The sequence below is a fragment of the Pocillopora verrucosa genome, chromosome 5 (assembly GCF_036669915.1).
Source record: "Pocillopora verrucosa isolate sample1 chromosome 5, ASM3666991v2, whole genome shotgun sequence".
Taxonomy (NCBI): Eukaryota; Metazoa; Cnidaria; class Anthozoa; order Scleractinia; family Pocilloporidae; genus Pocillopora; species Pocillopora verrucosa.
Genome location: NC_089316.1, coordinates 18,770,447 through 18,784,459, shown reverse-complemented (window position 1 = coordinate 18,784,459; position 14,013 = coordinate 18,770,447). Strand labels below are relative to the sequence as shown.

Here is a 14,013-nt window from a genome sequence, read left to right as displayed (position 1 = left end):
CGTCATTCTATTGTTTTCATATTTCTTATTCCCGATTGTGATGACATGCTATTGTGACGTATACTGTGTCTTCTACACCAAGTAAGAGCCAGAAGTAACAACTGTCCAATCATTGATCATAATTGTGACAGCTCATCAAAAACAAACTCGTGAATTACTCACTAGTTTAACTTCATGAGTTTGAAATGTACTGAGGTAGTCTTACTTTCTATCTCAGAAGTTTGCAAACAGTCGATCGGTATTAGGGACCTTTAATAATAAATAACAACAATAAAAACACCTTTAGAGCACTAATTTCTTGAAGCGCTGTACAACAATGTTTAAACTACAAAATACAAAACCTAGAAGCTGTTATAATGAAATTAACTAAACTACACCACTAAAAACTAGATATCATTAGCCAATTTAAATAAGTATGTCTTCAACTGCGTCTTGAACTGGTCAACAGAGGTAACGCTCCTGAGTTCAAGGTAATTGATTCCATAGCCTAGGAGCAACTACAGAAAAAGTTCTATCGCCATACGTCTTTAACCTGGATCTAGGCACAGCCAAAAGATTCTGAGAACTAGAACGAAGTAAACGTGGATTGTTATGGTAATGTAAAAGTTCAGATAGATAAAATGTATGCGATAGTTTAAAGGTAGCCAGTGAGGTTTAAACGTGATATAAGTAATATGTGACCCTCCACGGAATTTCAGGGAATAAGGTGAACGCACGCTTACGGTACACCAGCACGCTAAAACAAAAGAGCGAGCTTTCAACACGTTAGCTGCTTATAAGTTACTTGCCTCATTAACTTCGCAGACATTGCCTTGCTTCGCACGGTACAAACAAAGGAACGTGTTAAGATCTTACTCGCAACTTCGCACGATATGACACGGTGACCGTGCCAATTTTAGGACAAGCTTCTTAAAGTTAAAGTTGCTTTCTATTTGTATAAGAAGTACGTCCTAAGCTTTAAGGCTTTCATCGATACGCCTAGCCGATATACGATACTCAGTATCCAGTACAATAATTCGCCAAGCATAAAGGAATATCTCGACTTGTTGTCCATCATTTAAAAATGTGGTTGAGTTTTTTCCTTCATTTTCGAATTCCTCATTTTCTTAAAACAGCTTTTGAAACACTGGCCGAACGAGAAAAATACTCTGCTCATGAAATCGTGCATGAACTTTTGAGCACAAGCTTTTAAAATAATAAGAGCGAACTTGTATGATGCAAAGCAAACGGCTTAAGGGTAAACTGTGTTCTCACCGAGTTTGTCCGTTCTGCTAGTCCACGAGGCATTATTTATTTATATTTTTAAATTTGTAAACCGACAAGTACGACAGTGCACGTGGTGCAGTGGTAGCGTCATTTTTTTTTTTCTTTCTAGGGACAGAGTTTACAAAATAATGAAATATCAAATATACCCTTTTCTTATTAACCGACAGTCTATTAGATTCCTTTGACTGTCGTCACCTAACCTGTTTGTAAATGCATTATTTTGGGCGGGTAAATGATTTTATGCCTTCTTTACTCTCTTTATAATTAGCAATGTTTACATGCTAGGATAAGCTAAAATCAAAATAACTCAGAACGCGGATTTGTTGAGCAATGGCTAAACTCTGCTCAATTAACCTACCCATAATGCTTTTAAATTACCAGATCGAGTTCAGTTGAGGAAAGTTCCGCACAGTTGTTTCGGCAATCGACGATGTCTTCATTTCAGTGGTAGAGCTGCATGGATCTGCATTATCTCCATAAGCACATCCGCATGTTTTGGCCGCAAATGCGTGCACTTTCGATCCCTCAGATAAATCACACTCCGAAAAGTTAAAGTCAACATCGGAGTCAATTTCCTGATCAGTTTCGTTGCTGCTGTCAGAACCGTAGTCGTACTGTTGATCATCTTCCGCTTCTGCTGGTCTAGTGCTAAAATAATCTTCTGCCAGGGATTCTAAATCTTTTTCGTAGTTCAGAAAGTATGAGAATTCATGACTTTGAGATTGCATTTTGAAACTTGATAATGAACAGTTACGAATTGTTTGCTTGTTCCTTTGTGCGTCCAAACGTTTTGTAGTGTAAATGACGTAAATATGGAAACCAAAAGCAAGTGAGTGCATGCACAGGGTCCAGAGGAGTTTGAAACTTTTAAGTTTGCTCAGTTTGCGAACTGAAAAACTCGTTAAATTCTTCGACAATTTTAATTTTAATTATCCTCGCGTTACAGTTGCGTTACGTAAGGTATAGACCGCAGTGCTGAAGACTAAGAGCTCGTAAGATGCCATGATCGGCGAACAGTAAATGATTCCCGGCTTCGCTCGGAAAGCTTCGTTTTTCGCCGGCTACCTGGCGGTTATTTATTTTAAAAATGCCGCTTTAAACAGAGTGACGAACAGCAACCGCGTAGGGGACATAGAGCCGGATATCTGTTGCGAAAGGATTCACAGAGATTCAGTACTACGCTCATTAACTTCGTGAAGCTACAGGGATTTATATATTACAAGGTTAGAATTAAGTTTTAAAAAGTAATTAATGTGTTCAAACTGAGATCCTCTGGACCTTGTGAAACACGTCGTGCGGTCTGAATTCCTTGAGAAAATCCTGAGGGAAAAAGCCGCGATTTGCCGTAAATGTTTCCTTTTGTATTACAACTTTCGGATAGGACAGAAGATCTTCATTTTCGCCTATATTTTATAAGTAATACACTGTACAAACACCATTCTCACAATACGTTACTGAGAAGCTGACAAACACAGGTAACAAAGTAAGCTGGATTGTACAAGATAAACTGGCGCGTTAAGGAACAAAGGAACTTGGCGTGTTAAAAAAAAAAAAAAATCTAGCGTGTTAGAGAAACAAAGCTCTACCGTGTTAGCCAGATATGAACAATGGCTACAACACGCTTTCTAAAATCAATTGTTTTTATGCGCATATCTGCACGGTAAGCGCGTCATGCCATTAGCGTGCGAGCTTGTCATAACGTGCCGTGTGCGTGCGTTCACCTCATTCCCTGAAATCCCGTAGAGGGTCACAAATGGTCAAACCTCTTAGTTAACGTAACAATGCGTGCAGCAGTATTTTGTTTTAATCATAGCTTATTTAGTAGGTGTTTGGGAAGTCCATACAACAAGGAATTACAATTATCCAGTTTAAATGAACGCAGGTACTGAATTTCAGAGGTGTCTTTACTTAAGTACTTCCTAATCTTGGCAATGTTCCTTAAGTAGTAATGGCAGGAGACACGGATTTTTTTTTTATATGTTCCGTAAGGTTAAGACAATTATCGATAGTAACCCCCAGATTCCGGGCAGAAGTTGAAGTTGGGTTGAATCTTTAGCAGTCGGCAACGCGGAGGAAAACGAAGATATGAAAAAAATAAATTATTATAGTTTTAGCTGGAATTTTGCGAATGCCTGGATGTTTCCATTTACAGACCCCGCAAATTTTGGTGATGTCACGTTGTTGTTTTTCTGAAGACGGCTGAGAAATGTACACAGTTTTAAAAGGCACGTGCTAAGATGTTATTCTACCCAGTAGAGCTTTTGTTTTGCCATGTCCTCGTTGCCGTCACCGTCATGTTTTGAGAACATTAGGAAAAGCTGAAGATGATTAAACCAGTAGAAATTAATCTGAAACCGATGTCTGAGGATTTCAACTCAATCTACTAAAAAAGAATGGTTTGTACCCTTTGTACCCTAAGATAATTCTCAGGTTTCAGAAGTATATAGACTATAACAACTGATAAGTTAAATATCTTAAACCTGATTTATTCAAGCCCTTAATCGGACAGTTTCCTTGCTGTGAAATTATAAAACAGCAAGTGACATTTTTTCAGACGACCTTTCCGCCACAAATCAAGATCAGTTTCAATTTTATCCGTGTAAATTTGAGAATGAGCGAAAACGTTGATATCCATGTTGTCTGCATTTTAACATTAACTTTTATTTAGCTCTGAAACTGCCAAAAGAGATTTACTTTTCAAAAGGAATTGAAAAATAAATTAGCTCTGGAACACCAACAAATTAAGATACTTTCATGGAACGTGAAACTATAAGAGCGTTTCCAGAAAAATCCTCCTACGATGCTCATTTCTCTATGAGAGGACTTTCTTAGGCGCCGCTTTTGTTTAAAAAGGTCCCTTAAATACAAGGGAAATCCACAGAGGGTTCATTTTACAAAGATAAAGGTTATGTAGCTGGTTGTCATCGAGATTGATGTGAATCATGAAACCAGTGATGCAGCCATGACGTGTTACGGACCGAAAAAAAAAGAAGCTACCTAAAAAGTTATTTTGCCTTGTCTTTTATTTCCCAATTTTTTTTAAAGTTTTTCCTTCAAAAGCATATGTTTTTTATCTTTTCATCTGGAACATTTCCTTATTTCTGAGCAGAAATCGGCATTCGAGAAGCCGATTACCAAAGCACAACGTTTGTCTTTCCTTTTCCGCACTTGGAAAAGGGGGAAGTTTTAATTATTCCAGAATGCAGTTCATCGATATCGTGACTTTTGATGATCGAGTATTCAAATTCCGGATCAACAAAATTTAAAACAAGGCTTAAAAATAATAAAATGTAAGACGGCTTCTTGCCCTCGAGAGTATGTTCATTCGAGCGCCTCGAATGTACAAGATTTGTTTAAGCCTTGGTTGAGACCTTTTGCACGCAGTCTTAATTTCAATCAATTTTTCTAACACAGCTAAAATTTTCAGGTCTCAGAACTTAGCTGTCGGTTAAATACAGTTTATTTCTCAGAAAACTGTTAAAATTTGACCAATCGTTGACTTTCAGTAGTTGAGCCCCATGCACCGAGGAATGCGAAAGCTCTAAGTGCTAGAGGACTCACATAGAGGTTAACAGGAGTGGAAAGAAGAAGGAGAACGAAGGAGCGATTGAGTGATGGATGAAAGGAGTGAATTTTGGGTCTTAAAAACCACTTTGAAATTTTCTTTCAGTCACTTCTCCAAATGAGTTACTGTAACAACGTTTGCATGCGTTGGATCATTTGCCATTACAAACGATGGGAATGTTCACGGAGGGACTCACGAGCATGAGAGCATGGACCTCTATTGTGTCTTGGGCACCTCCACGTGGAATTCAGCCAAACGTGTTCAGGGGAACTTTGCAGATGGAGTAAAAAGGAAGTCTTTACATCGTGTTACACCATAACATTGCTACATCGTTTCAGAAAAGTTTTTAAACGTTGCAAGGGGTGACGAATAGTGCCTTTAAAAAGAGTCCTTTGTCTGAAAAGCTTCTTTCCTATTTGGAGATCTCGTCATTTTCTGCGGTACTTACAATTTCGCTCATGGCGCTTTTCACATCGGTTTTTAAGTTTCGCATTTCTCTCTGAGTTCTCAAAGTCTGAACTTTGTTTTTGTAGCTGAAGTCTTGGTCAAATGGTAGCTAAGTTATACCTGTAAGCGAATTAAGTCTGTAAATGATGGCTGTCGTTTGAAAACATTACAATGTAGAATGTGATATATTGCAAATACAACCGCATAGAGAAGAGACTGTGGCGCAATATTTTCGTGCCGGAAGTACAGTACTTTACAGTGATCTGAACAGAGCATCGGCCATACAACGAGTTGCATCGCCAAAACTTTTTTTGTTTCTATCTCGGATTTGAAAGCCGGATTCACAGCTTCTCGCAAGCATCGGATTTTACTCTGCGACACCCTTCACGCTGATGCCACGAAAGTAGCGACTCTATGTCGACTGCTATGTCGAAAAGTAGCATCAAAACAAAGACAGTTTTAACAATGACCAATATGACACAATCTACTGAGCTTCAAACTTTTATAAGACAAAAGGATGGTTATAAAGTTACTGTAAAAATTTCCTTGTGTATTTGTGTTGTTCTATCTTGAGACGAACTCAAAGTCCGGCAAAATTTACTTGATAGCGACTATGAAATATACATGGTGCGCCTACTTGTCGCCACCATTAACTGGCATAAATCATCACAATTTGCAAAAAAATCTAACATAACACTCTAACCTTATTTATTTATGATTTTATTACCTGTTTCGACGATCACTTTAATTATGCTCTACCACGTTCTAGCCAGATTTGAGTTCCAGTTTATATATCTTCTCTAACTTATTATATCAGTTGCGTGACAAGCGTGACACAGAAATTTAAAGATGAGTCAACCTCCGAAATACCAAGAGATGGGTTTTTTTTCCTCTTTGCATGACATCTAGAAAAACCTTTCAGGAATTACTGCATTCAGAAAACTAAAATGTCAAAATCCATCAATGATTCCTTTGCCGGCTGAAGTCAAAGTATGGTTATAGTAGTCAATTTGATTGACAAGCGACATACTGAGTTAGCTAACTGATCTGTTTTATAAGCGTCTCATCTTACATGCTAACATGGAGATTTGCTATTTAGTTAAATCGTTCGCAGGTGGAACATGTGGGTTTAGTTATCAAGAAGACCAAGTCTTACCCTCGCGTGATTGTTAAAAAGACATTTCAAGTCACTTGCGGAGTTGCAAGTTTTCAGATCCAGAAAATGAAGTTGATCTTGTTTTGCCGCGTGCCGGCATCTTCGAGACGCCAAAAGATAGCGATGATTTTACAAATTGCCCTACTCACAGATCAAATCTCGGTGTTGGGTAGAATCGTGGTTCCAATAGCAGATGTAGGGTGCCAAAAGAAATGTCCGGCCATGGTAAAGGTAGGGTTAAGTCGATTTCAAAAGCTGTTAGAGGAATTGGCAAGCGTTTATCACAGATAGTACTCAAGATGTCTGGAAAATTCGTACAATCTGGCTTCGGTAAGTAGGCTACTTACCACCGTGAGCAAAATTACGCGTGACGTCAGAGTTAAGTTTCGATTGGGAATTGGTCAATAGGATACCAAAAATTCAGACAGAGACGGAATTTTCTGAACTTATGTCTGAACATTTTGTTGGCTTTACGCTGTCTGGGGGGACGCGTAATTTTATTATGCACACGGTGGTAAAGGGTCCTTCCGCACTAGCAACTGGACGCTGACAAAACATGTTTCTCTTCGCCAAAATCACATTAGAATTTGTCCTTGCTAAATGTCAAGTGTGCTGCACGTATTAGCACCCCCGGGGATCCCTTTACATAAGAGGGCGGGGGTGCGCGCCTAGAATTTCAAAAATAACCGCTATAAAATTATCAAAGGTGCTTAAGCCTTATCCGTGTGGGAGTGGCAACAATTAGCCTGTAAAAACGAGTGTTTATATCCTTTTCTGTCTTTTTCAATGCTTCCCTCGCTTCTACAGAGGATTCATACAAATATGAGAGCCGTGCCGCGTTTACATTGTACAGGTAGAAAAGGTCGTCCAGAATGAGTGTTTCGTTCTATAATGAAAACCCTAATAAACTCACTCAGAAACGACTCATTTCGGATAAATTTTACGCTGGTTATTATGTGGCAACCGGTATGAACTCGTTCTTGTACAAAACTCATTCGGATATCATGTAAAAGGCCCCTAAAAGTTTTTATTCCCAGAGCATCACGCTTTGCTCGCCTGTCTGAATACTAAAAATTTCAGTAGCGTTGAAGCAACAACCCGATTTTAACTGCTTCGCTGCCGCTGAAACAACGATTAGTGAAGAAAGTACATATTTTAATATTTTCAATTCAACGTAAACAAAAATCTTCATAAATGGTAAATATTCACTTGTGTCGGTATCAATTATTGCTTATGATATAAATGAAGGAGAGGAAAACACAACGCAAAACCTGAGCTCCTATCAAAAAGTAATACCCAGGCGTAATATAATAATAGAAACGGCTTATAAAATCATAAATAAACAAGGTAAGAGTGTTACGTTAGACTTTTTTACAAATTGTAGTGATTTATTCCAATTGACGGTGGCGACAAGTAGGCGCACCATGTACATTTCATAGTCGCTTCAAGTAAATTTTGCCGGACTTTGAGTTCGTCTCAAGATAGAACAACACAAATACACAAAGAAATTTTTACAGTAACTTTATAACCATCCTTTTGTCTCATAAAAGCTTGAGGCTCAGTAGATTGTGTCATATCAGTCATTGTTAAAACTGTCTTTGTTTTGATGCTACTTTTCGACATAGGAAAAGTATGTCGGACAAAAATATTCACCAAAAAAAATATTTCTTTGCCAGCTTCAATAACGACAGGAGATTAAGTTTAGATGATAAAACGAAGGATTATTTTCACAGAAATACCGTAGGTCTAGCACATTCGTTACATGAGGTCACACAACTCGTGTAATATTCACGGTGGAAATTTGCATATTTGAGCGGTCGAACGAAAAAAGTCATTTCTCGAAAACTAAAATATATTTTCACAAAAAAACTACACCACAATTATAAGAACATATTGGGCTACAAAATATGAAAGTAGGAGAGGAAACGAATTTTGGGCGACTTGCCACAATATTTCAAATTTGTTCGATGGATGCTGACATCCTCTCTTAAAAAAGTACATTTCATGCAACCTGTATACGCTATTCTATGAAAGTAAGATTCCCTTAAAATGAAGACACTCACTTTAAAATTCTCTCTGGCCCTTATTAAATTAAAAAAAAAATACTTCGATGACGAAAATTTTTCATTTTAATCATTGATGACTCTAAGTATACAAACAAGTGAGCAAATGTTTAAAATTCAACTCTAATTAGGATGCTAATAAGCTTCGCCGGCACCCGCTGGTTTGATAATGTTGGACTATAATGATGAAAACTTCACTTATCTCTTAAACTCGCTCCTTTCTAAGATCAGCCATGGTTTTTAGGTCTCAGCAGTGACTGCACTGAAGAGCAAGGAAAAAGTCTAAAAGATCCCCGACAGAACTCTCAAGAAAAGTGATTGCAAAGAATTGCTTCTTATCAAATTAAAGTGAAACAAACAGATCCAAATTTAGAAACAGAAAAGTTATCTAAGGTCTCACATTTTGATGTAAAAATGAATATAGGAGGTCAATAGCGCATAAACAAGCACGAGGAATAGAGAAAAAGAGTAACAGTCGTGTTATAAAATGCTTTTTGGACTTAATCAATCAACTGAATTGGACATTAACTTTAAAAGTTTCTCTGGCCTTTATTAAATTACTAAAAAAAACTTCGGTGGCGAAAATTTTTTATTTTAATAATTGATGACACTAATATACAAGCAGGTGAAGTAAATATTTGAAATTTCAACTCGAATTAGGATGTTAATAAGTTTAACCGGCACCCGCTGGTTTGATAATGTTGGACGATATATGAAAGCTTAAAATTGACTTTACTCTTAAACTCGCTCCTTTCTGAGATCAGCCATCGTTTTCAGGTCCCAGCAGTGACTGCAATGACGAGCAGCACAAAAATGTAACAGATACACAGCAGAACTCTCAAGAAAAGTGATTGCAAAGAAGTGCCTCTTGTCAAAATGAAAAAACGGATCCAAATGTAGAGACAGCTGTCGTTCATGACTTAAGGACCTTATGTGTTTAAGGACTTAAATGTGTTTGGCCTTAATGTCATGAACTACTTAAAAATACGTTTGCAGTTCTGCCCTATTCCTAACAAGAACAATATTATAGCTGTGTCATAACGAAAGATAAGAAGGAACGAGTTTTGGAAAGCCAACGAATTTTGAAAAATGTTTCTATTAGATAAAGCTAAGAGTTTCGTTGTCATTTACTTGCATTATAACAGCGATATCATATTTTGAATTTCGAAGAAAAATGAAATTCTGCGTGGATCCCAGCCAAAATTTTTACAAAGGAAGTCTGCAGGTGGCAAAAAAAGAGCATCAGGTTTCATAATTTTATCATTTAAGCATGTTGAGGTCTGTAAAGTTCTTCTTTCAATACTAGTTAAGTTTCATTTGAAGTCAATTTGTTTCCAAAGATCTCTTTATCGATTTTGAAAAGTGAAGGAGGACTGTGATACTCACTCAGGCAAGTTCATAGCATAGGAGAAGTACCTTATGGTTCTGTTATCATTATGATAGGACAGAGCTAAACTAACGAAATCATTTTGGGAGATTTTCATAAACGTTATCATGGGCGGCGAACTGTGTGCTATTTTTAAAGACTAGCGTGAATGTTTAGATCGGAATAAAGAGCTGCTAAGACGTTAGGGAATGAGTCTTAAAGGAGTCTGATACTTTATATTTAGTTGTCTGTGTTTTTTCTTTTTTTGCATGCATGCATAGGGACGACGACCGCTCGCCGTACTTAGTTAAAACTGTTTCTGCCATTAAGGGATTGCATTTAAAAAGCATTGACAACTTCTTATTAGAAAAAAATAAGTAAAACTTTTGATTAAGCCATAGACGAACGCGTAATGAGACTGTTTTAGTATCCGTGTCCTATCGACTCGTGCCATACCTAACTCGTGCTTTTTCACATCAAGCCTCAAATTTGTAGCATCCATGACATACCCCTAGTCATGTGTGTGTGCGATATGTCATACTGCTTGGAAAACAGCCAAACAATAAGTGCCTCTGCAGGTACCGTATACTACGTATTCCCTGTTTTTCTGTGGACGGCCACATATTTGTATATCACTGTGCTCTCAAACTTCATGATTTCATCTCAGGTGAGATCATATAACCACAATGGGAGTCCAAGAGTTCTTTCATTTACCAGTGCTACTCCTCATGTTGGTATCGTTTCACTCAGTTGTTACTCAGTACCATCTTGATACACGTGAAGTCTCCATCTTTGGTAAGATGCTTCAAAAACACATTTTTAAAACAATCATCGGAGCAGCATTAGGTGATGTGTGTTTGCAGGAATGTTATCGTGACGTCAGATGCCAAAGCTTAAACTATGTGTTCACCCAAGACAAGTGTGAGCTGAGTAACCGCACAAAGGAGGCCAGACCTGAAGATTTTGTACCCAGCTTTGAGAGATATTACTTCAGACGAGATACGAAGAGAGGTGAGCGTTAAGGCAAAATGATTTGGCCAACTGTCCTAAAGGGAAAGACATAGTGTTTCTTTTACTCTTTTTTTTTCCTAGCTATTCTCGGTGCCATCCCAGAACTGCCTGCAGACTCGTGTAAGGAAATCAAGGCGAGTGAAGGTGGAAAAGCGGTCAGCGGCAAATACTGGTTGAATTTCATCATACTTGACACACCTGTGTTGGCTTACTGTGACATGAAAACAGAAGGTAGAGTAAGACAGTAAAGCAGAAGCCTTTGTTAGCCTTTGTGCTAGGTATAATCGATCGTTAGTCTGATCGTCTGGGTGAGAGTTGTCCGAAGAAAGACTGTAACTATGTTGAAGAAAGGTTGGAATTTCCCCAAAACGTCATAAACTTTTTCCCTCATTTATTTTTATATCGCTCTTCAGCACTTCCACACTTGAGGTGACTAGTTTCGAACTAGCAAGGAACTTCTCTATATGCCTGACCTCGTACCCAGGTCCTACCGTGTAACTAGAACTGAAATTGGCCGTCAGAGGCCTGGTTACGAAACTAGTATCAGCCCTCTTATAAAGGTATCAGTAGGCGGGTTATCAAAAACGTCATAAATAGAGAAAAAAAAAACAACTAAGGTTACCTAAGTTCTTGAGATGTCAGGTTCAAAATGCACTCCGAGAGATGTCTGATTCCTCTAAAATAACTATCTGCCAAAGCGGCGTCCTTATTTTCCAAGTTGAAATCAGAGTGAACTAACATAAGATTCGCGATAAGAAAACTGAAATTAAAGGAATATTCATGTTAGCAAATCAAAATAAGAGATATAAAAAGAACATAAAAACAAAAATAATAAGTTTCCGAATAAAAGTGCTTCAGGATCAATGAATATTTTAGCATTAAATGAGTTTTTTTTATTCTTTAACAGATGCTGACGAATGCACTACCTCCATTCGTATTTGTAATGAGAACGCCGACTGCAAAAACACTCTGGGATCGTATAGTTGTTCTTGCAAAATTGGTTTTTCTGGAGATGGACATACTTGCAAAGGTAGAAGAGGTTTTATGTGTGAGCTTACATATTTACACCACAAATGCTCAATTACAAGTCAAATTTGGTCTTTCGTCAAGCAAGTTTCAACATCCCTGGGCCAATTTATCATCCGTCGAATTCATAGCAAATATGCAAATCCGGCAAGTCTCTTACTGTTCCTTTCTCATTTATTATCTGTATCAACCTGCCAATTTATATCAACAGATGTTGATGAGTGTGCCAGCAGCGAGCACGACTGCCATGATTTGGCTTTATGTACCAATACTGTGGGGTCCTTCACCTGCTCATGTCACCATCCGTACGTAGGGGATGGAAGATCTTGCAACTTTGCGAGCCCGTCAGGTTAGTGCCTCAGGTCTCTTAAATCTGAATTTCGTATCTTATTTCTTTGTGTAAAATCCTACAGCTTTTCCTGTAACTATCTTCTCTTAAGCAGGAGCTCGCCGTCGGGTAGTGATAAATAATCATACAGAAGGTAATCAAGCAACTTGCACAAAATAGAACCAATTTTACGTGGAAATTTTTGATCCAGCTGGCTGTGCAAGTGAAGTGAGCTGAAGCGAATCGTGTGTTCTTCTGTTGAAGAGGTTTCCCACTTTGATCCCAGAGGAAACGAAACTTATAACAGTAAGGATCACTGCACAATGAAATAACTCAGAGGGTGTACATTGGCGGCTCCGATCTGTATCGTAATGGTTAGGCCACATTGTAGAGCTCCGGACTACTGTGCGGGAGATCAAGGGTTCAAGCACCAGACCTTACTTATACTTAGGGTCTTAAAATAACTGAGAATGTGTGTATGATATGTGAAAATGTTTGGACATTCTTCTCTTCTCGGATAAAGACAATAAACCCTAGTTCACGTCTCCTTCATCTTTTCTGTACTGGTTAGCAAGGAACGTTAAAGAGCTCTAGCACTTCTCGCAAAGGGGAGGGAACGTTGCTCCCGGTGTTGTGGTCTGGCCGTGTTACCGTTTATACAGGTCCCCATTTCAAACAGTTTTCAGTTGAACTGGGCCAGCCTGTCTGGATAAATAAATTGCATTTGAAAGGTTTAGGTAGACAGATAGATAGATAGATAAATAGATAGATAGATAAATTATTAAAAATGCATCACAGCCAAAGGCTAACTTACGCAATTATTTACAAAAACTTTACAATACTTGAAAAATACAAATGAATCCTGAAAACTGATTTTTAAGACAATGTTAAAAAATTCTATATAACATATTCATATTGAAATATGTTAGAATATAAAGCATGAATATAATTGGGATAAAACTATAGCCCGGACTGTTTCGACATCGTATATATAAAAGTATTACTTGTTCTGTTCGTGCAAAGCTTTGGCATATTAAAAAGGTTTATTTCCCTGTTTTTGAATTTCTTAAATCATTTGTTCTCTGCCCATTTTAGAATGTCAAAACTATCAAAGTCTGACAGGAGCAGACAGAAGGATAAATTACACCAATAAAAACACGGTTTGTGACAACGGACTTAAGGGTTGGTACCGTCTGGAAGGAGCAGCAGGTACAAGAATGCCTACTTCATGTCCACCAAAACACCGATGTAACACTGACGCATCTGGTTGGCTAAATAGTACACATCCCATAGTGGCTGATGGTCAGGTGAACGGGACAGTCTGCTTCCACTGGGGGTCAGACTGCTGCAGCTGGTCAAGTTCCGTCAAAGTGATAAATTGCGGCGGTTACTATGTTTACCACATAACTGGCACACCCACATGTTCTCTCCGCTACTGCAGCACAGACTAAATAGAGTCTGGTTCAGAAAATCATCGCTAGTTTTCAAGAGTCCTCCCGTTAAAAATGCTTACACTTTACTGTATTTGTGCTTTAGTGCTTATCCCAGGAAGTAAGCGAGCTAAGATTGGTAATAATTGCCCTCTTTCATCTGGAAAAAAAATTATTTCTCACTTCTTTTGTGTTCTAGAATTTGGAAACGTTTGCGATAAAGAAGTTGCAGGCCTTTTTGAGATACTCCAATGCAAATGACACATTATTTTGTTTTCTGCTCTTAAGTTCCAGGATTTCAGGCGGATTCAATGATTCACTTGAGGTTCTTGGAGCCTGACTTTGAATTTAATAA

General features: G+C 38.1%; 1 pseudogene; it reads left to right on the top strand.

Annotated features, from left to right (window-relative positions):
* The window catches only part of LOC131768810 (uromodulin-like), a 233,972-nt pseudogene that overhangs the window by 219,324 nt on the left and 635 nt on the right, over positions 1–14,013 (top strand).